The sequence below is a fragment of the Sorex araneus genome, chromosome 2 (genome assembly GCF_027595985.1).
Source record: "Sorex araneus isolate mSorAra2 chromosome 2, mSorAra2.pri, whole genome shotgun sequence".
Classification (NCBI taxonomy): Eukaryota; Metazoa; Chordata; class Mammalia; order Eulipotyphla; family Soricidae; genus Sorex; species Sorex araneus.
The window spans coordinates 368,130,170-368,155,747 of record NC_073303.1 but is presented as its reverse complement, the minus strand read 5'-3'; the positions used below and the strand labels follow the sequence as shown (position 1 = coordinate 368,155,747).

The 25,578-nt window shown below is 42.2% G+C and overlaps 1 protein-coding gene across 2 annotated transcripts in view; it reads right to left on the bottom strand.

The window, feature by feature from the left end:
- Nucleotides 1-25,313, bottom strand: part of CDH20 (cadherin 20) — a 239,990-nt gene extending 214,677 nt beyond the window's left edge. Inside the window, exon 1 of one of the 2 annotated variants that reach the window (XM_055125038.1) lies at nucleotides 24,820-25,313. The gene's annotated coding sequence lies outside the window, so the exon portion shown is untranslated. Of the gene's footprint in view, nucleotides 1-24,663; nucleotides 24,747-24,819 lie in introns of those variants that run through there. The other variant, XM_055125039.1, reaches the window with a different exon arrangement.
- Nucleotides 25,314-25,578: the final 265 nt, after the last annotated feature.

Genomic DNA, 25,578 nt, shown 5'->3' with positions numbered 1-25,578 from the left:
TTATCTCTCCAGCCCATCCATATTCTTCTAACCTACTTCACTTGACATAGTATCTCCATTTTCATTCAAGTTGCAGCAAGTTATCACATGATTCTTTGCAGCTGCATAGTATTCACTGTGTATGTATCCAACACCTACATTTTTCACACATCTCATATCTTGGGTTGATCTATACCTTAGCTATTATAGTAAGTACTACAATAAATAATGATGTGAATTTGTCCCTTTTGGATGAATGTTTTGTGTCTTGAGGGTAGGGGCCAAGAAGGGGGTTGCTGGGTCCTATGGAAGCTCTATCCTTAACACTTCTGAGGAGTATCTATAATGTTTTCCATAGGGATTGAACCAGATAACACTCCCGTCAGTGGTGGATGAGAGATCCTTTTATACTACATCCTCGGTAACCAAGAAGTCAAGATTGTTTATGTTTCTGGTTTTTCTTCTTTTTTTTTTGAAAGTGTCATTTCTCACTGATGGGAGATGTTACCTCATTGTCACCTTGATTTGGATTTTTCTGAGAATTGATGATGAGCACTGTTTCATGTGCCTTTTGGTCATTTGTCCATCTTCTTCAGGGAAGTGTCTATTCATTTCCTCTCCCCATTTAAAAAAAATACTGGGAATTACTGTGAATTACAGTTATTCAGACTAAGTTTCAGGCACACAATGTTCGAGCACTAACCCCTTTACCAGCGTCCACTTCCCTCCAGTGATGTCCCCAGTCCGCCCCACCCAACCTCAGACCCCCATGCCAGGCTCTTTTTCCTTTTCCTTTTTTCCTTTCAGCCACTGTGATTTTGGATTTGTTGTTGTTGTTGTCGTCATTGTTGTTGATCTTTGTGAGATCTTTATATATCTTAGATACTGAGCCTTTATCTGATGTGTTGATAGTGATTATATTCTTCCATTCAGTAGGGAGTCTTTAAGTTTTTGTAAGTTAATTTATTCTTTTCCTAATTTTTCTAATGTGCTTCCCAATTGTATTCCTATTTGTATCTTTTTCTGAAAAAAAAGTTCTGGTTTTTGTTTCACCTACCTAATGCTGGAGACAGAAAGGTGAGTTAAATGTGAATAAGATATTGTATTTCTCAGGATAGCCTCGGGAATTGGAGCAATATTGCCTGCAATTTTTTTTTACCATTTTGTCAATATGGTAGCAAATTTTTACATACTTGACGCGGAAGAAGTTATGCAGTGCTGGGATAATAGTTCTGTCTATTATCTTTCATGATAAAGTTCCATCCATCCCGCTTCACTCCAGACAAGCCCAATTAATCCCTGTGCCTTAGCATAATTTTTCTTTTAAAGCATTCCATTTTACTTGAAGTGTCCTGGTTTGGATGGCAAATTAGACAGTTACCCAGTAAATAGACTTGATATTGACAACTACAATGACATCAGGCGTACTTAAAAAATGTGTAGATTTCAGATAGGCAGCACAAAACATTCCAAAATTAGGAAAAAAATCTTGATAAGTTTGATAGATGGAATAAAATTATAAAAAGATAAAATATACTAGGACTTAGTGGAAGAGGTTACTCTTTAAGACCTCTGAAGAGACTATCTTAGCACAGTCTAAGAGAGACTGAGGTAAATACAGTTTGAAGAATGTTTCAAAGCTATTTAACAAAGTCTTGGGGGTTTATATTGGCCAACGCATGACATGGTTTTTTGCTAACATCCTGATGTGACTAATCCACAGCAAGAAAGCTTCTGCTATAGGAATAGTGTCCTAGATCTCTGTGTTTTCCTTCTGATGTACATACATCATCCCGTGTTTGGAATGACAAAACATTCCATATTTGTGCTGTCCACTACCACAGTTAATAACCACATATACTGAACATAAGAGATGTGACAAATGAGGTTGAGGAAATGAAAGCTCAATTTTATTCTACTATAATTAATAGGCTGCAGCGATAGCACAGCAGGTAGGGCATTTGTCTTACATGCGGCAGACTCAGGTTCAATCCCTCTATCCCTCTAGGAGAGTCCGGCAAGCTACCGAGATTATCCCGCCCTTACAGCAGAGCCTAGCAAGCTCCCTGTGGCATAGTCAATATGCCAAAAATAGTAACAACAAGTCTCACAATGGAGACATTACTGGTGCCCGCTCAAGCAAATCCATGAACAACAGTATGATAGTGATACATTGATACAGTGATAATTAATGTGAGTCTAAGATTGAATAGCCACCGGTGACTAGTGGTTACTGGATTACACAATGAAGGTCAAGACCAAACGTGATCTCAGAAGTAGGTGGGTTTAGATACTGGGAATAGTGTAATGAAAACTTTCAATTGGTTGTATGCTGCTGAAAGATGAAAATCCTGCCCAGAGCACTGTGGTAGACTCTACAGAGAATTAAAAAAAATAAAATGAGGTCTAGGCTGTGAGAGATTTTCTAAAGATTTAGAAAACCAACAGGAACTCTAGATAAAACACTGGCATTGGTATTACAATAAAAAGTCCCCTTTCTGGGAAGACAAGGGATGTTGAGTTTCTGCACAGTAATTGCCATTTGACTATGAAGGCAGGCACCAAGGGACCTCTAAATTCAAAGTGAGTACTGGTCCTTAGATTGAGGCTTTGTGGAAGAGTTGGGTCTTGAGGAGTGGTCAGAGTTAGGGAATTAAGGGTGAAAAAAAGGCCTGAGGACAGAAGATTTCAAGAAAAGGAAAAGGAAGTGCCTTAGTGCCTTGGTGGGTATCATACAAAAGAGAGAAGATTACAAGGGGAGACTTTTTAGGAAACAGATGAGAAAGAAGCTAATGATAGCAGAAAACTTTGGGCTTTGTTCTGTAGACAATTGCATGGATGCTTCTAAATGGGCAGGAGGTGTTTGAGACCCTTCTTGTTGGAGAACACATCATGCGAAAGAGAAAGTCAGCAGGACAACTGTGAAGTAGGGACTGAGTGAACCCAGTGATGTGGTCTAGAGTTTAGCTAAGTGGGTGTCACTGTTTCCTTCATGCACTTGAAGAGCTACTGTGACCAAAGGAACGAGGGCTATGCTCTGTAACAGTACAGAGTCAAAACACAGTTGAAAGCAAACACAAATAGGAATCTATTTGGGTGCTTATGTGATTGGCACTGAGCCCTAAATGGCCCCAAACAAACCCAAACATCTGCCCCACCCAGCCTTGCCATATAATATCATGGGCATCCAGATAGGAAAGGAAGAAGTGAAGCTTCCACTATTTGCAGATGACATGATAATACACTTAGAAAATCCTACATACTCTACAAAAAGCTCTTAGAGACATTGTGTTTGTATAGCAAAGTAACTGGTAACAAAATCAATAACCAACCTTGTCATATAATATTCTCACCATGTAAGATGGCAGTGAGCATTACCCCCTCCCCCTCCCTCTCAAACAAGAATATCATTTTTAAGGAACTAATATTTTTTTTTGCAAATAGATAGTGATCACCCTGATTTCACCTAGCCCTAGCCCTGCACATTGTAAGGTATTTATTTCTGATAATTGTGTTTCCTCTCTGCAGTCTGACCAATGTTAATAGGCTATGCATTTACATTTAAATATAAATTGGTGCTGAATTAACTTGATGGGTAGCTAATATGGTGCAGCAGCTAAGGTACTTGTTTTTCCTTAAATTTAGAGGGCAGAAAACATCATTGTTAAAACAGTATCATGACAAGCCACTGGGAACTTGACAAAACAGTTTCAGAACTGAGATGGTGGTCCAGCCACAGAATGATGTAATAATCAGAAAAGTGTCAGTGCCTCCAGAAATAGTTAAAGAGAGAACTACCCACCATAAACAGTTTAACAGTTATCATCGAGGGCAAAGCTTTCCATTTCTTTATTATCATAAATCACGAAGCTTCATTGATGCATATTTTATCACAGTGCTCTTGCCATATGTGATCTGAAGTTTCTGAGCATATCCTCGGGGACTACAGTTACTGATATAATCAACATTTTATGCTCCTCTCAAATACTGCCACAGCTCAAACAGAAATTAGCATCTTTTACAATGAAATAGCAGTTGCTGTCAAAAACAGACATGACAGCTGGGGAGAGAAGCCTGTTTACCCAGTTATTCTGTATGTCTTCAGTTCATTATGGTTTATTAAGATGTGTACTGTAAGTTCCTGAATGGAGAGATGTTGAGTTTCTGCGGGCTGATTACCATTTGAATAGAGGCATCTAGAGACTGTTCTCAAAGGGGGATGGAGGTTGATGAAGGTCAAAGATGGAAAAAAAAGTCACCCTAATAAGCATCTGTTTGAAACTATGATTATTTATGCTCTCAAAACATGTCTAAGATGACTTTTACTCACATTCATAGTTTGAAACATTGCTTTCTATTGTAGAACCATTTTGGATAAGAGAAACTTTTAAACTGCTACTCAATATGCATTGAGAACTCTCTTATAGGAACTGCACAAGATACTTCTACATTTGGTCTCAGCGTAGGGGCTTATGCCATCAATCTTGTGATGTAAGGAATGGGAATCTATTTTAACAAGACATCACGTTGTTTGATCGAAGTCACAAAACTTGCAAATAGATTAGGGCCTTCTAAACTTGCTGTTTAGAGTACCTAAGACTCATTTTTTAAGTCATTTATAAAGTTTTTACGGACTAGAGACAGTACAGAGTTAAAACACACACACATACAAACACACACACATACACAAATATACAAACACACACACCATTTCTGATTTTCTTCTGATTATATTTGCAGTAACCATTTATTCTGTTTCCTATGTGTTATTTATACGTTATGTAGATAATCAAATGTAACTCCTTTCAGGCCGACATTATTTCTTCAACTTTTCAAATGAATAAACTTGCTGAAATAAAGATGTAATTCATCCACCAATTTAAGTAACTTCTTCAGGAAGAGTCAGGAACTCTGATTTAAAGTCAATAAAACCCAAAAATCTGCTGACTAAACCATCAACTGTTGTTACAGGAGTTAAACAATCATTGGCTGGGTAGAGCAATATCCAAATTCACCGAGTATGGGACAGGACAGAGTGTCTTGCCCCCGTGCTTGACTGTCTTCACCGGGGCCACTCAGAGGGGGTGGGTTGAGTTTCCCTCCCTGCCCGGAGCAGAACACTTGAAGCCAAAGATCTCTGGAACACAGCCAAGGCCATGCTCAAGGCCCCTCTCTACACGTTTGGATGAGCCTCGAGCATGAAGGAACTGGCAGAGGAACCCAGGTATGTGGGACCTGAGGCTGAGATCTCCAAGCCTGCTCAGATCGGGACTGGGCCTTTTCTGCCCAGATCCCCCATTTTCCAGTAGCTAGGTGGTCACACCCAGAAACTGCCCTTGGTGCTGTGTAATCCCACCAATGGCCAACATCCAGAGACTATTAAACCAAGCTCCTGGAACATCTGATAGCTTAGTTCTCCCTCTCGGAGAACCTGGCAAGCTACAAGAGTTTCCTGCCCTCATGGGAGAGCCTGGCAAGCTCCCTGTGGTGTATTCATATGCCAAATATAGTATCAATTGATGGGTCTCATTCCCCTGACCCTGAAAGAGCCTCCAATAAGGCATCGTTGGGAAGGATGAGTAAAGAGAGGCTTCTAATATCTTAAGGATAGGATGAATGGAGATATTACTGAGACTGGTTGAGAAAATTAACAATCAACAGGATGATGATGGGATGGGTTATGGGCACTGGTTTTCAATGCGTGACCTTGGGGCTAGCTGCATAGTAGTGTTCAGATGGTTGGATTCTTGAGATTTAAACATTGCCCAATACAGCTCTAATATATTTCCTGAGTTTTGGAAAGGAGTTTGCATTTTCTGATAATTATTTGGTGTCCTCCGATCCCTACCCCTTATGCCACCAAGCCAGGAGAGTTTACCCAAGCATCAAGATGCTTCTTGCTAGTGAAGTAAAGGTTGTGATGAGGATGGGAGATGACTCTGATTCTAACACATAGCATTTCTTCTTCCCCAGGATACAGGAATTTGTCAGCATTGGGGCTGTTTGTATTCTCATGGCAGGGTTCTAGTCAACAAAATTGATAGTCATCATTTTCAGTACTAACGATAAAACACTGCAAAAGATCCACTTCTGTCTTTGCTCCACTGCTGACTTCAAGCAAAGTTTCCTCTCCTTAGAGAAGGTAGAGTCATGGATGGAAGCCTGATAATTCGAGTCACCAGTTGGAAAAAAAAGCACCCAGAAGGACCATTTGATACAGCTGAACTGTGATGTGGGCAAGAAAGAAGCTATCACTGCATTAAACCACTGGCATTTGGTATTTTATGACAGGAGCTGGCAGATATCACCCTAAACAATGCTTAAAGAGATGAACATCAAACTGCACTTTCTCTTAACTGTACATTACAAACTTCAGTTATCCATTTAGAATTTCTTTGGACTGAGGGAGCAATTTTTCTTTGTTTCACCCTCCATCTCATATCCACTCTGACACATCACCTGAGATCATTGGAGTCCAGTCCTAGTACCAAAGGCGTTATTATTGAGGAGAGTGTAGGCTTTTCATAAATTTAAATATCCTGGTAGAGGATGGAGACATGGATAACAGTGAAAGTTCATGCTAGAAATTTGAACAAAAATGATAAAGACTAAAATATAAGGTACTAAGTAGAATGGAGAAAAAATTCCCTCTATATTTTTTGAAATTTCTAAAGAAGACACAACAATAACATTGCTAAATATTATGGAATATCCAAGACATATCATAGTTAGAATGATGGATGTCACGAATAGAGACACAATACCGCAAGCAGCAAGGTCAAAGAAAGAAATCACATACAAAGGAGCACCCCTTAGATTTAGCACTTTAGCCTAATTTGAGATGTTGCTACATGTGCTTTTGGAGTCTTGGTTCGGAGAGAGAAGGCTTGAATGGATATGTTCTCATTCTCACTGCAGAACCTCTAGGTGGTGAATCCACAGATATCCGTGGAACAATCATTGTCACTGTACTGTGTAGGAGTGAATCTTTAAAAAGCGCCTGCTAACAACATTGAAAAGGGCACACTTCTTTACATGGCAAAAACAGAGTGCAGTCATTATGGAATCTGTAGGAAACAGTCATTAAGAGCTCAGATTCATTCTAAATTAGCCTATTTCCTGGATTCCTCATACTCATACATCTCAACCTGGGAAGGCGTATTCAGAGAACGACTGTGCTTTAGGTCCAACTTGTAAATGAGCACCACAAACTGCTAACGGTTAATGAATTTCTCTAGTTTTCCACGGGAAAGCGCCACTCCCTAAGACCTAAATCCACCTGTTCATTTTGGATAGAGGTTGGGTTTGCTAGGAGCACGCAGATGGTGAGTCAAACAGAGTATTTTTTAGCTGGTAGGATGCGGAAAACTGATTTGCCGAAATGCCAGCTGGTGCCTGGAATTCAGAGACAAAACTGCGGTGAGGTGATGTTCAGCCATTCCTGAAGAATCTACGTTCTAAGCCCTGTGGTCCTCACCTATACTCGCAGCCTGCACATAGCCTAGAAAGAAACTGACCTTCCCAAACCCCCATAAAGTTACACCTAGATTTCAAGTCGTAACCTTAAAGTGCTGCCATTCATATTTCTTAAAGATGGAAGACTTTCTCCCCTTCTTATACAATTCTGCTTTAGTGCTCCCTCTCCACATCCCCCTTCTTTCCTCCTTCCCTTCCTTTCCTTTTTCCTCCCTGCACTGCAGTTGGGCTCTTGACCTCTATCTTTCACCTCTGAGCCGCTCTGTTTGGTAAGTGGCAATGATAATCTGGAATCCCTTTCTGTGGTTGCGTGGCTCGGATCAGCCACTCCCAGGAGCTGGGATTTGGATAATCTCAATGTGGAGCTGACAGAACAGAATTTCTAAAAGGTATAAGTATGAGGCAGTGGGTAATTGGAGTGGCTCTCTCTGTTCTTCAGAGTGCAGAATTTTGTGCTATCAAAAAGGAGCACACTCTGGCTCTGTTTTGAAGTAGTTATGGCTATAGGGGAAGTAGAAAGCACACAGGTGAGAGAACCACGATCTCCGGTGAAGATCCAACCAATATGGCGCAGAGCTGCAGTATAGTATTGGAAGAAGACCCAAGTGAAGGGTGAGGCAGAAACATCCCTGGCTCATTATTTGAGGTCCTCATTTAGTAAGATACGTTTTGAGTCATCTTCTAGGGGTGGAAAAGGATAGTGATCATTCTACAGAAGATAGGATTTTCTTAAGAAATGGGAATGGCATGAGCAAGGCTGTGAGAGACAGCATGCCTGAGAGTGGAAGAGGAGAGAAAATGCTTTCCACGTGAGAAATCCTCACTTTCCTTTGATAGCATTTGTGCAGATCTAAGAGGTTCCTGTGGAAGGAAGAAATGCAATATGAAATAGGCTCTAGTCAGGAGAAGGGTCGTTGGCAGATGGTAGTGGAGATATAAAGTAGCACGTGTGAAACTCATTTGCAAAGACAGGGTTCCACATACCCTGAGGACATCTTTATTACAAGAGTCATCAACTAATAAAACTATTTTTGTTTTTTTTTAATTATGGAGAACACCGGAGGGAAGATGACAGATAGTAATTGGCCAAAAATACATTGAGTTTTAAGAAAACATAAGAAACATGTCCATCTGAAAAAAATATGGTCTATGAATTTCTACAATTGTCTTAAGAGTCACTGAGGGAGTTTCTTTCTTAAATTACACTAAGAAAGCTCTAGATTATCCTGGGAGAGGCCATGTGAGGAGAGGGCAGAGAAGACTTCATGTGGGCTGATTCACAGAAAATCATTATTTCAGGTATACTGACAATGTCTCATCTCCTTAATTATAGCATTGTTGACAGCTCTTCACTTTGCATGCGTAGAACCATTTTGAAAAAACTCATATTCGAAGTTGCCTTGGTACCTAAGAAAAATGTTCAATGGTGAGAATATTTTTTGTTTTTGCTTCCTCTAGAATGGTAAGTAGTCTTGGATCTGAGACCCGGGTTGTGTTACTCTGGTCAAAATCCCCTAGGTTAACCCTCTTAGCATTTCCTCCCCTTTCTTGTTTTCTCACTTAGACATTTATATCATCACTGGCACTCTAAGGGAACAGAAAACAACCTCAGCACTGAGTATCTAAGCCTTCAGCACCCCGGAGAAGCTGGGAGGAACTGAGCTAAGAGGAGAGAGAAAGCAAAGCTCAGGGAACTGGCTATCACTTAGGAAACTTATCACATTCAAAATGGAAGTTTCTAGGTCTCCGCTCACCTGTATTCCTGTCCAAGGCTAAGAGCATGTCTGTAGTCAGCTATAAATGATATAGGAACATTTACAGTTTTTATATAATCCTTACCTTTTTTGTTCTCTTAATTTGAGTAGATAACAATTCATGAGTTAAACTATGCAATCAGCCTCCCATCTTTCTAGATTTCCCTCTCTGGCTGAGCCTCTAAGAGAAATGTGTGTGTCGAACTGGCGTCTTATTTTCTTTTGCGTGTGTTCCTTGAGAAATTCTACTTACTCATAAATAAGGAATACTTGTAAGAAGCTATGCTTTTCAATTTTTTAAAAAACAATTTTTTTCTGGGCTCCTTCCATAAATTGTTTATTGTTCAATATGGTTGTGACTTTTCAATGCAGTTACTTATTTTGGATGCCTTCAATTGGGCTTCAAGATTTCTTTTACCCAGTGCCCCATGCATGAAAGCGTTATTTTCTTATCTCCAAGATGCAATAGTTATCTTTGGCAACATGTGTAGGATAATTAGTCTGAGGGGTTCTGGTGGAGAAAAGGAGTTAACAGAGCCCTTTAATTAATAGATTCTCCTCTGTAGCTTAAAGGTTGGATATTAGAATGAAAAGAACTCCTAAGAAGGCATATTATTTTTCCCAACTTTTATGGAAAGTAAAAGCATGCCTGAGTGGGTCTTCTTTTTCTCCTCTATACATCACCTTTTCCTGCCCAGCTCAATCAGATCCCTTAGTGAATTTGAAGATGCTATGTCTTAGGGTCAATGACACTTCTCAGAATCATGAATGAAGCAGAGATTGAGGCTATATGACTTTCAACAAATATTCGAAGTACTGGGGCCATCAGACTTAAGGTACTGGCAAGCAGCCCTTGGTGGGACCTTTCTTCAACACTTACAGGGTGATTTTTCTTTTGGATCACCCCCTAAGTTTATTCCGTCTTATTCTCCTGCTCCTCCATTTCAGGCAGCTCAGCTATGACTAAAAGTTGGCTTTCATGGGTCCACACTTCATATTCCATATTCGAGTGGTGGAACTGTTTTCCATGACTCATGTTCTCTAAGGAAACACTTGCTTTTGGTTTATAGTATTTCACATCACGAAGTACACAGAGAATATTTTTAAAAATACAATTAAAATAAACACTTCCCCCCTACAGAATGATGCAGAAACCTATCACGGGGGATGTGGGAAGTCTGCAAATAATACAGCAGTGTACTGATCTCCATTGCGTACCACAAAATCAGACAAACGGTTCCAAAGCTAGTGTTTTAACATGACAGAATGGCACCCAGATGAGGTAATGTGACTTATGGCAAGAGACCCCGTGAGGCAGTTACTGGAGATGGGAGCCTGGGCAGGCAGTGAACACGAGTACAAGACTATTCCATTAAGAGCAGAGGCTCCAGATCACTGATGGATGAAGAGCAGGCTTTTCCTGGCTGGAGCAAGCCACAGGGCCCAGTGAAGCCTCCCGCCTTTTGGCAAAGCTGCGTTAAGAGGCCATTTTCAGTTATGTGCTAAGTGCAGAAGCCCTTCCCCACAGCTGCCTTGATGCTCTGTGAGGACAATAAACGCACATCCATGAGTTCTGCAAGAGTCAGAAGAGCAGGACAGCAGAAGAGCAGGAGAGCACCAGAGCAGGGACAGTTCAGAGCGCAAATGCTGAGCTGGAGTTTAAGTCTGGCTGACTGGGCAGAACAATGGCATGGAGCAGCAACGCCCAAGAATAGCAAGGCACTAGATTTGATTTGCAAAGTTGACGTCATCTCCCACCAAATCAGAGTTACAAATCGGGCTGAACCCACCACTGCCTGGAGAATGGTTTAGAACTTCTCTGCCTTTCTGGTTTGATACAATGAAGGCAGAAAAGGACATTTTAAAAAAATCAATTTGGTCTTAAGAAATAGCTAACAAATTAGCAATAAAACAGAAGACACTCTAATAAGATTATAGTACAGAAGAAACCAATATCTAATGATATTTTATCTAAAATTATTTGGAATTTCTTGAATTTATGGAAATGTCAGTTATTGATCTTATTTCCATGCTAGAATTTTTAGCCTGAAGGTCTAGATTTTAATTCTCTACTCTATGAAGAAGTTTACATTATTTCAGATGTGTCTGAATGCCATTACCAACGTTTTCCATAGACATTTTTTAAAATGCTCAATTTTATTCATTTGCAGCAATTTGCGCTGTTTCAAGGGAGTAGCATTATATATAACAGAAAGCAGCAGTTAAATTTTAAATGATGTATACTAGTCTTGGAGATTTTTAGGGGGGGCAGGGGGTAATACATTGGTTAGGAGCATCCAAGACCCAGATATCACTCTGGAAAGCATATAGTTCCTCAAGCATCGGCAGAGGCAGTCAGGTAATTTCCAGTAGCAAAAGACCTTAGCAGGATGCATCCTCATGCCCTTGCATTGAACCACTGGCTCAGTTATAAAGAATTGCATGAGAGGCTGTTTCCTGGCATTCACAGTGTCTACCCATTAGATGCCAGTAGCATCCTCTGCGTGTGTCAGCCAAAAATGTCTCTAGACATTGTCACCTGTTTCCTGAAGATCAAAATTACCTGAGATACAGAGCAACAGGCCTAGAGCTAAGTTCGGAATCCAGGTACTCAGTGCCTGTTAAACAACCTATCTTTAATTGAAGGATGGGTGAATTTATTTTTTAACTTGAATTGGATTATTTTACTTTTTTTTATTAAGGCACCATGATTTCTAAAAGTTATTCATAATTGAGTTTCAGGCTTAAAATGTTCCAACATCAGTCCTACCACCAGTGTCAAATTCCCACCACCACTGTCCCAGCTTCCCTCCTACCCCCCAGTCTGTCTCCTTGACAGGCACATTTTTTAAGTTTGGTTGCTGTAGTTTGGATACACAGCTATGCCAACCCCTCTACACCAATGATGTACCTGAGACTTGACTCCTTCCCCCTATGATTTCCCATAATTCTTTTCTTCTCCCCTTGATTTCTTTTCTTGGGTGTTCTTGTTTTCATTCTCTGGGATCAAGAATGAGCTACTTGTGCCCAATTTAATACCCTGCATTCCCTTGTCCAGTTATTCTAAATACCACAGATAAATGAGATCATCCTGTGTTTATCCTTCTTCTAACATACTTCAGAAGAAGTAAATGCATAACGTCCTCCAGAAGTGCATGATATCCTACAGTTCCATCCCCCTTACATAAAATTGCATAATTTTATTGTTCCTTGCCTCTCCATAGTATTCCATTATGCGTATATACATACGTACATATGACTTCATAATATACTTATCTGTCTTTGAACATCTAGGTTGATTTCATAGCCCAGCTATTGTGCTAAGTACTGCAACGAATAATGGTATATTTATCCCTGTGAATGAATGTTTTTTTGTATCCTAGGGGTAGATACCAAGAAGTAGAATTTCTGGGTTGTGAGGCAGCTCAATTCTTAATTTTCTGAGAAATCTTCATGTGGTTTTCCGCAGGGGTTGATTCAGACAGCAGTTACACCAGCAGTAGATAAGAGTTACTTTTTCACCACATCTCACCGACACAAATTGTTCCCAGTACTTTTGGTATGTGCCGTTCTTACGGGTGTGAAGTGATATCTCATTGTGATCTTGATTTAGATTTTCCTAATAAGAAGTGATGATGAGCACCTTTTCATATGTCTGTTGGGCATCCACTTGTCTTCCTCAGGGAGGTGTCTGTTCATTTCCTCTCCCCATTTTTAAGAGAGCTTTTGGATTTTGTTGTTGTTGATCTTTATATTTTATATATCTTGGCTACTAACCCTCATTTGATGTGTTGAATGCAAGTGTTTTCTCCCATTCAGTGAACGCCTTTTAGTTTTAACCCATGTTTCTATTGCTACACTGAAACACTTTAATTTGATGTATTCTCAACTTTTAATTTTTGACTCTGCTGTCTTTGCCAATGGCATCATATCAGTGAAGACACTTCTGAGGTTTAAATCTTGGAGCATTCTGCTTATATTTTTCTTGGTGTATTTTATAAATCTGATCATTTTATTCATTCACTTAGAGTTGACTTTTGTGTAAGGTGTGAGGGATGGATCAACTTTAATGTTTCACACATGGTTATCCAGCTTTCCCAATATAGCTGTTAAAGAGGTTATCTTTTCTTCATTTCATGTTTCCAGATCGTTTGTTAAAAATTAGTGATCACAGATATGGGGATTTGTCCTTGGGTATTTCATTATAATCTTTCTTTTTTTGGGGGGGGCACACCCAACTGTGCTCAGGGCTTACACTTAGGGATCACTCCTGGCAATGCTCAGGAGAACATGGGGTGCCAAGGACAGACCCCAGGTCAAATATGTGCAAGGTAAATTCTCTAGCTGTTGTATTATCACTCAGGCCATTGATTCTAACCCTTTGGTCAGAGAGTCTACTCTTATTTCAGTACCATGCTCTTTTGATCACTGTAATCTTATAGTATAGTTTCAAGTTAGGTAATGAAATACCTCCCAGTTTCTTATTTCTCAGAATGGCTCTTTGGAGGTGTTTTATGATTCCGTGAAACTTTATTATTGTATCTTCTATGTCTTTATAAAATTTTGCCTTAATTTGCATTGGGAATGTGTTAAATCTATATAATAATTTAGATAAGGTGATTATTTTTATAATATTGATTATTTTAACAATTCTTACAATCAATGAACATAAGATATTTTCCCATTTCCTAAGTTTTTTTTATCTCTAAGTTTTTTAGTATAGATATCTCACCTCTTTTGTTAATTTGATCCCTAGGTACCTGATTTGGGGGCACTAATTTTAACGAGGTGATACATCTTTTACATGCTATAAATAATTTTAATTCTATTAGTCACTTCTTTTGGAATGACAAGAAAGAGTAGATAAAATTTTCATATAAAATGATTATATCAGCATGTGCTAATTAATATGTATTTTCTTTATTAGGTATATTCATAACCTTTAATACTCAGGGAAATAATCCAGTTGCCCAGTGACAGAAGAGTGAATTATGAAGCTGGATATATATATGGATATATGGATAGATGGATAGATAGATAGATAGATAGATAGATATCAATATCTATCTATATATGAAAATGGAATACTACTCAGTCACAAGCAATGATAATCATTGAGTTTGCTACAGCATGAGTGGAACTGGAGGCTCACCCGATGCTCTTCTTAATATCTAATATATAGAATAACATGTCTGGGAAGAGTTGGTACCAAAGGTGAGCAAACTATTGGTTCTAGATTACAAAAACAAAAATACAAAGATAAATGGAGAGAAGAAGAAAGAAGAAGTCTGCAAGTAACATAAGAACTAGGTTATGGTCTTTGGGCCCATCTGTGCTATAGAGGCAAAATATCTGTGTAATTCTAAACCATTAGATCCAACTCTACCTTAAGCACAGGACTCAAATCACAACTGAACTTAAAAAACGTAACTGTCAGGGAATCAATTGGTGGGTGTGGGGTAGGGGGAGGATAGAGGAGCAAAGGAGTCTGTGATAAGTAGTGGAGGAATGAGGACATGGCATGGTGGGAAAATTATATGTGTGAAAATCCATTGTAAACAACTATATTTGTCATGGTATATAAGTAAAAGAATAATAACTGTCCTGTAGACTTTAGTTTCCAGAAAAACTCCTTTGCTCATCACTATTTTCACCGAACCCAAGACCTTTGTTGATACAGTCAGTGTCCTGTAAGTACTTCATAAATAAATAAAATGGATATCGACATAATAGGGGTGACAACCCACAGAGGGTTGTAGGTCTCTGTTTGGTCTTAACCAATGTTCTAATAGCATAGATGTGCATATGCCAATATCTGATCATACTCATACATTTGATGAATCTGGAAGGGCTAGAATACATTCAATAGAGAAGTAGAACTGAAACTACAGATAGGATGATTCAGATCTTTCTGGTTGAAGTTTAACATGAAAAACGCTGGTGAGAAAAACAAACTCTGTGGAGGTTGGGTGACATGCCCAAGCCCTCTCTCAGATGATGAAAGGTAGAACCAAGACTCAAACTCAGGCTTGCAGTGCTCACTCTTGCCAGAGATCAGTCCACCCAGGGTTTTTATTTGTTTGCTTTGATTTATTGTGGCCAGGAAACCTGAGGTTTTTGGTCTTTTTCTGCTCATCACTCTCTGAGCTGTATCTGGCATGAACAGCTACCGAGGGGCTCACATGCAAGCCTTTTAGAATAGAGAAAAGAATGAAGAGCTTCAAAATGGCAGGTGCGACAAAGAAAAGGTGGGACGATGGCAATAATTTTCAAATATTTGAAATAGCTTCACATAAAAAATAAAATAAATTTATTCTGCATTGTCATGAAGAACTGAATGAAGGCCCACTGGACAGAGCCATAGAGAAGCACATTTTCTTCAGCATAAATCTGAACTTCCTCGGATGAACTGTGTTACAGAGGAACAGGGGTCCTCTGGAGAGTAGGTCCACTCAATCATTAGAGGGGGATATGCAGATGGCTGTTCACAACAGTCTGAGCCCAAACAGCGAATGAGGAAATATACAGGAGATTCTCCATGATGCTTGCTAATCCTCAATGAATATCAATATTTGGTGGGGGCCACACCCACTTGTGCTCAGGGCTCACTCCTGGCAGGGCTTAGGGAACCAGATGGGGTGCCAGGCACAGAGCACAGGTCAGCTGTTAACAAGGCAAATACCCTACCCACTGTCCTATCACTCACTACCCCATCCTTTCCTTCCCCCTTAGAGGCTATTAGTGACCTTCTAAATTGCTCTGGTTAATTCTGTTAATGCAAGAAAGATCTGTTTTCTCTCTCTCATACTTAGAGTCATTGGATTAAACAAAAAGAACAAGCTGGAACCTTGTGCCACACAGGCTAAAAAATCACTTCCCTTTGGCCAAGTACCACCTAGACGACCTTGCTAGCTTTATCCCACCTATTCTTGATAGGAACCCGATGAAACAAGAACTATTATCATTGCCACTTTGTAACCAAGGAAACAAAGTCTCCAGGATGTTCAGAAACCCAACTGAGTTCATACATCTAGAAATTCTAGCCTAAAGCCTTGAACCCAAGTCAGTTCAAAGATAAAAATCTGTTTGATAAGTACAGTATACCACCTCAACCTTTCAGTTGAGATGCACTATTGTATTGCATTTCTAGAGTTTCAAACACGCAGATACTTATTTATTCTGTTACTTGGGGTTTTCCAAGGAGTGCTCAATTCAACTCCCCCAGTACTCCTCCCATAATGAATTATGTGACTCCAGCTTGGAAACTGGCCTCACATGCTGGGGGAAAAGGCAGCTCAGGTAGAGAAGGGCACACCAAGAAAAGGATTTTGGGAGGACCCATTAGGGTTGGAAGATGCAAAATGAAAGTAGACTATAGACCGAACATGAAGGTCACTCAATATCTCTATTGCAAACTACAACACCCAAAAGGAGAGAGAACAAAAGGGAATGCCTAGCCGCAGAGGCAGGGTGGGGTGTGGGGGATGGGGTAGGGGTGGCGAGAGGGATACTGGGATCATTGGTGGAGGAGAATGGGCAGTGGGGGAGGGATGGGTAAACAATCACTGTATGAGTCAAATGCAAACACAAAAGTTCATAAGTTTGTAACTGTACATCACAGAGACTCTCTAATAAAAAATAAAAAAAAATTATGTGACTCCAGAGGTCAGAAGTCAGAGATGTTGAGACCTTCCTCTGAGGGCTGTCACAGTTACGTTAGCTTTAGTGGCCTGATTGAAACATCAAACCTGGGGATGAAAGAGTAACCGTTTCATCTTGTGCCTCAGTTTTGGTTCTGCAAAATGGCAATAGTAGCAATCACAGGAAAAGCACACGTGTCACTCAGGACTATTATTGGTAGTTATTTTTATTGTTTTGTGCACTGTTTCTGTTAATGCTACATATTTTAATGGCTACCAGCCAACCAGATGGCTGCATGCAAAGTAATAGATAACACTTCGGATCATGAAGAAAGATGTTGTTTTTCTATGTTTAAAGAAACAAACGTCAGCAATTTGATCTCCAAGTCTTGGGCAGTCCCATGAGTGAGTGGTATGAGAGGTCTGTTCTTAGTTTTCTGCACTATTTCAACGAAGAGACTAAACTACCAAATGACTTAATTTTTTAATGACTACGTGAGGATTTTATTTCCAAATATGAACATGCTTACACTTTTTAGACTGAAATATCAATGTTTTCAGTATAATGGCAATGAGAGCATAGGGTGAGTGTAGACAGAAGTATTCTTCAAAATTATAACTTTTATGAAGAACTACTTGGATTGCTGGATACCATTTACTCTAAGGACAACTTTAGTGATGGTAATGATAGCAGAGAATGTTATTTAATATTTACTTATAAGAAGAGCATCCTTGGGAGTTCTTGGCAGCTTGTACAGACTGTGGGCACAGATTTAGATTCTTATTTAATATCCAAAATGGGCTTATAAGACACATGCTCTTAAGTGTGGCTTCTCCTTTTAGTGACATGATGATGGTGCCTTCACAAATTTATTTGCCAGATGTGGCCTTGGTTATAGGAAGCCCAGGGATTTTTAAAGGAGAAAAACTGGAGCCATGGGTTTTTATCCCAGTAGGAAGTAGAAGTAAAGGGAGGTTTGGGGTACAACGATGACTTAATCTCCAGTTAATTTTCACCCTTACGTTAGGAGACGTTTTGAAGATGAAACCATCCATTATAGATAATTTTTCAAGCATTTACCCAGAAAAAGTCTTCGATGCAAAGGTGGAAAGTTTATTTCCATCTGCTTTAATACTATTACCAGAGTGCTAAGTACTTTTCAAGTTGAAAAAGTTTGGCTGCCTTTCAATATTTCTGAAGGAAATTCCTTTATCCAAATTCTTAATTAAATTGCTAAATTAAATTACTTGTTTATGGTAAATTCACTGGTTATTCATAGTATCCACAAATACTTAGTTCATCTTAGGGCTTGATAAAGTGTTCAGAAGCATTGACTTTACAAAATGAAGCAAAGTGATAATGAATAAGGTATAAAAGTTACATTATTTTTCTGAAACAACGCTATGTATACAATGGTTTTGAACCACAGATTTTTATAAATCATCTAAGTGCTTATGCTTAGGTGCATATTAAAATAGTCACCAAACAATTCACAAAAGTTACTGTTTGGTATACTGTATTTTATTTTTTGCAAGGTTGGGGGAGGCAAGTAAAAGCAAACTTTGGTTCAATCAAAGTTACCAGCTAGAAAAGAAGCAAGCTGCCTGGAACATTTCTCTGGGCTACTTTAAACATAACCTAAAGTCTAATCCCAGTAAACAACTTTCCCCAGGAACAAGGGATAATTGAATCTTTATGCTAATTCTATCTCCATTTCCTCTTGACTACTAGGCTTCCAATTACACCAACATATTAACACCATGTACTGCTCAAAAATTGCCTTGTTCATGCAATTGAGATCAGGCCTACAAGGACAAAAAAATAGCAGGCCAATGATTTACCTATAGACATATTAGCTCCTTATGAGTCCCTATTTTTTCATTTTGGTAGGATGCTCACCTAGCTTACTTCTTTTATAAATCATGTTACAGGAGCAAATCAGTGTAAGTAGCTTGGCCACAAGCAATTTCAATGGGAGATTCTGGGGAGTAGGAGTCTGTCCTCCAGCGGGGGGCGGGGGGGGGAGGGGGGAAGGACAGGGTCAAATTGCATGGTGAAGGGTGACCTTTTGGCCTGATGTCAAACAAACTTCTATGACAACAAGATGTAGCTACTGCCACAGAGTAAGATTATCATTTTATTAATTATCTTTTAATTAGTTGAGACAGCAAAGAACATGCAGTCATTTAGTCCTAATTGGACTGACTAATACTTTGTACTGCAAGAATGGAATGTGTGTGACGACTTGTGAATAATAACCATTGGGTGAGTGCCATCTTTATCATGAAGAGATAGGATACATCTTTCAACAACTTACAGATACATAAATCCATTCAATACTTAGACAAAGCTCAAATAACCAAAAGCCTTTAATTTTTTTTTTTACTTCTTACTTCCCTCAGGCCTACGATAGAATATCTCCACAGTAATTATTCCCAGTCACAGGCATATCTTGCTAGCTTAAGGATAAATTTAAATTCACAAACACCATTTGGGGTATTTCATTTAGAATACAAATTCATTTAACATGGATATTTCATTGGTTTAATTTATTTTTACGTAAAAATCTATCAATACATATTTATTGAAAATATGCTATGTGTAAGATTTTCACAAAGAGCTAAAGAACTATAAATAAATAGCTCTTCCTTAGAAGGTTGCCCTTCACGTCTAATGTGCTCATGACATTAGTCAGAACAAGTCCTCAGCTTCTGATCTGATCATTGAACATACTTGTAAATTGCGAATTTACCCGAACTTTAGGCATTACTGTGACTGTCTGACACTTATACTTTACATGGCACCTTACATGATCAGTCTGGATAATATTGTTATTAAAAATAAATTTTAAAAATTACTTTTTTTTGGGTCACATCCATCAGTGCTCAAGGCTTATTCTTGGCTCTGAGCTCAGGGAGCCCTCTGGGGGACTGGGGGACCATATTGGGATGGCAGGGCTCAAACCCAGGTTGGGTGCATGCAAGGCAGCTTATCCACTGTACTATCTCTCCAGCTCCTATTTTAACTTCTCTTTGCAAATTAAAAATAAAACAAACAAAAAAATAGTATTTTATAGCTTCCCCTTACTCTTTTGCTGTAGCTATTCACTGATGGATTTCCATACCAAATTTGCTTTCTTCTATAATTTCTTAAACTTAAAAAAAAACCCCTACAAATAACTTGGGGGGAATCTAACCATTTCTATTTTGCATTGCATTTGAGTAATGCTCTGCGTCGAATATTCTTAGGGTTCTAAAATTAAGTTGATCCGTATGTAATTAGGAACTTTGTTAACTAGACAGTCCTGGTTAGCAGGGGATTGGCAGAATATTCTGAAAAACTATTGAGCAATCCATGAATAGTAATTAGATGAGAGAAGGGCTAAATTTCTTTTTTAAATGGGTTGTTACCATAGTTTAATGTGGCAATATGAGTTTTCTATTTTTAATTGCTATAGTTAGGGCATTTTATAAAGTAGAATTTTGTCTAGTGAAAGCTAGATAGTTTCATAATTTCATAGCACTTATGTGTTTTAACACTTCAGTAAGTATTCTGCCCTGGCAGTTCCTTTTGATTCCTGATGGATAAAAGAAACTAAAGGTTAGTAAAGATGCTTTAGAACTTACTCAACAAATTGAGACAAAATGAGTATCTTGGAGAAACAAGGTACTTCTCCTTTGAGACTTTTTGACCTTCTGCATTTATTTTGCTTTCTTTATCATAGTGCTTTCATTCTAGGAACAATTATACTTAGTAGCGACATTTAAAGATGTTCCTTCTTTTGGTTGGGAAAATTCAAAATAATGGTGGTGGGAAGGTGTAGTGGTGGTGGGTTGGTGTTGCAACATTCAAAGTATTAAATTATTGTGCACAACTTTACAAAAATAAAATAAAATTTTAAAAAAGATGCTCCTTCTTTCAATCAAATAACGGGAACCTGGGTCCATATTCCACGTCAATACGAGGATTCAGAAAGGGTTTGAATCTAATAAAAACACCATCTTCTTAACACTCCGTACAGGCCCTTTCTTAGTCCTTCATTTACAGAAATCATCTCAGAAAGAGTTTCTGACAGTGCCACTTTTTAATAAAGATCAATGAGTCACAGTCCACTGTCTATAATAACGGTAGGTGTGCAGCTGCTTCAAAACACTTTTCTCATTTAAAATATGTTCTCTTTGGTCTCCAGTATGAGCATACAGAGGCTATTTCTTCAATTAAAGTGAAAGATTAACCACTAGGCAATTTGTTTCATAATAGAAAATAAATATCAAAAATGGAAAATTCACCTCCTGACTCTTAGAGGCCTATGAAGAAGAATGTGTTGGAGACCCACAAAATTCAGTTGCTGGGGCTGAAGAGAGATTTCAGGGGTAAAAGATGCTCGCCTTGCAAGTGGCTGAGCTGGGTTCCATCCCTGGCACTGTCAGGAGTGGACACCCCTCCACGTAGAGCCAGATGGGGTCCATAACCCCAACCCACACCCTGGGGAAGAAAGAAAAAGAAGTCTCATGCCACTTGCATGTGTTTTGATAGAGCTGTCCCTAAGCTTTGCACCCAACCAAATTCAACTAGTTCACACCTGACGTCTCTAATGCGCTCACTCCTACTCCAGCTTCTTGCACTGCTTTTAGAAGATGAGCAATTGTGACCATAATCCAGAGTAGAAGGGACAAGGCAGCGGTGGCTCTCTCTGCCAGGGGGTGGGGCTGGGTGGGGTGGGGGGAGATCTAGGGACTGGAATCCACTTAAACAAACAAACAAAGAAAACCTAACTAGGATTTTGCGAAGTGTCACCAGAAGGCAAGAAGCGCAGCTAGAGAGGATATGTGACTTTTCTCTTTCTCCCTGCTCTTCTTTCCACTGCTCTGCACTGCTGATTGCAACACCACCAGATCAGAATGAACAATTAACTGTCTAATTATTCTAGTCACACCAGCCCACAATGAAATCTTTATTCCGTGTTTACAGCAATCGTTGGCAGAGGCTGTCTTGCTGTTTCTAAACTAAGAAGAACTGCCCTTTGGCTCCTCTCGGCATCAGCTGCCTTGGTTTCAGCCTAGGATGCCAATAATCAGACTTCTTTTTCTTCCAAAGTGGACATTTTTTTGAGGGTGAAAAGCCCTATTCTCATCACCCCCCCATATATTCTGGTTGATTTATGATGGGACCACTGCAGCTCTTCCTTCCGTATCTCTTTACATTTTCTCTCTCTCCATAGACTACCATCAGCAAAACCCCATTTTAGGTCCAAAACTAAAAAAAAAAAATACAAATGTTTAACCAAACAGTACTCACCACTATGCAGGAAAGAAAAAAAAATACAACTACTGGTTTCTGGGTAGAGGGAAGTCAAGGAAATTCCCCCGGCTTCTCTTCACTGCTAATTTCCCAGCTCAAAAGGCATTTAAGAACTTCTCCACCAGGGGAAAATATATCCACTTTTCTGTGGCTTTCTTGATTACTTCCAACTATTTACTTACATTCGCCAGCAGCTGCACATCTTTGAGAAGCTTCGGAAACTGGGGGAATATTTATAAGTACATAAGGGGTAGAGGGACTTATGTCTGCATTAGAAATGGTCAGGGGAAGCGATTGCACTTACAGACAAGGGTTGAGAAGTTAGCACGGATCCAAGGCACTGAGAGACAGCAACAAGTACCTTTAGCAAAGTCAGAGTTGAGAACACCTTGGTTAGCCCTCTGGACCATGGGAAGGAATTCCCAGCTTGCATCCGAGAGCAGGCAGAAGCAAGCGTTTGCTCTGGTAGCCTAGACTGCTCAACTCTATTTGTTTTCTGCAGAACATTTGCCCGCTCATCCCGGATGATGGCATCTTCCCATTCTGGTCTCCCAAGCCCTTGCCACGATTCCCCTAACAACCCTTCAGTCTCGCTTCCCAGCCCCGGCACTTCCTCTTGTTCTTTGCCTTTCCCGCGAGAAGTGGGTCATAAAATTTTACAGGGGAGAAAGGTAGAAGGCAGGGGGCGTTTCAGTAGCATAAACACTGATTAAATTCCTGGGCAACTCTCCCCAAATGAAAGATAATTTTTCTACAAGTATGCACAAGAACGTCAAGAATGCTAAGTCATTTTTATGTTTGTACTCTCCTTTCCCATTTTAATTTTACACCGCCACATGGCACACATGCTAAAAATGTCTCTCCTTAACCTGTAGGGGAGCAAACTTCCCACGAAACATTAACAGCGCGTATTTTATAGACTGTCCTTTCCCAGGATGCGAAGAACTATTTTGTTTTTTTTATATCAAGTTAGATCATCTTAGGACAAGTGTCCTCTTGGAAAGGCCTGGCCTCTGGCGCGTTGGCAGAGAGGGGAAGTCAGGAGCCCCGGGAAAGGGCAGGCCAAAGGCAGCCGCCACAGCCCAAGTAGCCAGAAAGCTCGGCTCCAATTTGTAACGGTTCCCACTTGCTCTTCATTTGTCCCTTGTCCTTTCTCTGGCGGGTAGGGCTGTGGCCAGGAAGGAGGATTGACCTCACCTCCTGCGCTCAGCTCACTCGGACACGCCACTCGCCCACTCTCCCGGGCTCTTTGCATCCTCAGCTGCCCGAGCCCGAGCCCTGAGCGCGGGCCAAGGCCGGAGGCGCCCACTCAGGTGCCCTTGCAGCTGCTGAGCGGCGGGAGGCAAAGGCAGCCCCAGCAAGGGCGCGCCGCCAGGGGGGCCGAGAGGGGCGCTCTCGGGGACACCCAAGTTCCGAGCGTATGGAAACTTGAAAGGGAAAAGCTGGGTCAAGTGCGGAGTCCACGGCTGGCAGGGCGTCCCGGGAGGCGGCCAGAGGAGGCTGACCAAGGGTGTGTGCTGCGGGGAACGGTGGGGGCGGGCGAGGATATTCATCCCCGGCGCGGGGGCGGGTTCTTGGCACACTTGGGACTTTTTGTTGGTTTGGTGGCTTTTACGTTGATCCAATTCCTTAGCTGGGTCCCTGACACCTTCACAACCCCGGGGTATTTTTTCTTTCTTTCTTTTTTTTCCTGGGGAAGCACACGGGATACTCGAGGGGTCAGGGAGCACTGTGGGTCGGAGGAGGGGTGTAGGCGCAGACTTCAATTTTCGGGCCACCTCTAACGACCAGGAAATCCAACGCACGTAGTTCAAGCCTGCACCCGCAGCAGCACCGCCACTCGTCCGTAGAGCGGCACCAGCAATGTAAACTCCGGCTCCACCGGGCCACCAGCTTGGCTGCCCACCCCCCTCGCTCGGCCACGTCGGAACAGAAAAGAAGTAGCAAAGGCGGCAGGATGCTGCCTTCAGGCAGTCCTCCGGGTTCCCCCGCTACCCACCCCCCACCCCCAACCCCGACTCTCGGAGAAAGACAGCCAGGCAGAGGCTCCGGCTTCAGCCCAGCTCCCCGCGCGGTCCCGGTCCCGAGGGCAGGAGGGGACTTCATCCCGGCACGCGCGTCCTTTGCACCTGGGCTCCATCCCGGGGCTCTGACGCCCTCGCAGCCCGCCGCCCGCCGCGCGTCTCCGCCAGCAGCAACTCACGGCCGAGCCAAGCCCCAGAGCCGCGGCGGGCGGGGGTCGCGACGGCCGGTGCAGGGGGCAGGCGAGGTCCTGCAGGTGGCGGGGACGGAGCCCTCCACGCCCTCCTCCTCCTCCTCCTCCTCTTCCTCCTCCTCCGACCGATCGGGCGCGGGGTTCCGGCGCGCGGGGCGAGACACCTCCCGCCAACCCCGGCCCGGGGTGTCCCCAGCGCAGGGGACCCCGCCGACCCTCTCCCGCCGCCTCCGGAGGGTGGCCAAGGAGCCCCCCAAACCCGCGCCCCCGCTCCCCGGCATCCCGGCTCTCGCCCACCCGAGCAGTCTCTCCGCGTCTCCATCCTCCCGAAGTCCGAGCAAGTCCTGGTCCCGGCCGTCGCGGGCTGGCGGGGCAGTTGCGGGGACCCCGCGGCGCCCAGCCCGTCCGCGCCCCGCGCCCCGGGCCCCACGCCCCGCGCCCCGCGCCCGTTACCTGGCACCGCCGGGTCCACGCTGCTCCGGGACGCGCGCGTCCGGCTCACATCGCTGCCTCCCCCGCCGGGAGTCCGGGCTCCTGCCGGCGCCCCAGGTCGCCGCGCCGCTCCCGCCCCCCACCCCCCGACCCCCGGGGTCTCAAGTGTCCCCGCTCGGCCGCCTTCGGGTCTTTGGCGAAGTGTCCGCGCGGTGGCCGGGAGTTGGGCGGCAGTGGCAGGCGCGCCAGCCCCGCGGATGCCCGGCCCGCGCCCCCCACGGCGGCCCCGAGAACAGGCGCCCCGCGGCGGTCACCGGCCCCTCCCTCGCGCCGTCCCCGGCCCGAGTGACAGCCTCCCGCCCGCGCCGCGGGTCCTCGGCCCCCGGCTCATGAATATTCCGACCGAGGCTAACGCCGGGGGAAGAGAATTGAATGAGCCAATGGGTGCCGGGAGTGTGCGCGCCTGCCTTCCGAGGAGCGGTCTGGAACCCCACCAGATGAGGCAATTAGCGTCCGGTTGGCACCCTGTGGTTTAGACCAGCGAGGGGCCAAATGGGTTAATTCTTTAAATGCAGTTTAGATACCGCATTGAAATGTTGAAACTCCTCTATTGGCTGAGAGATTACGGAAAGGAGGGGTGGGGGGGGGACAGAGGGGAGAAGTGGGGAGGGGGATAGAGTTGGGGGAGGACTTGCATTTTCCACCGAAACTCTCCCTGAAGTTGGAGTGACTTATTCTGCTTCGATTCGATCCTGGATGTTGCAGGAGACAGTCGATGAA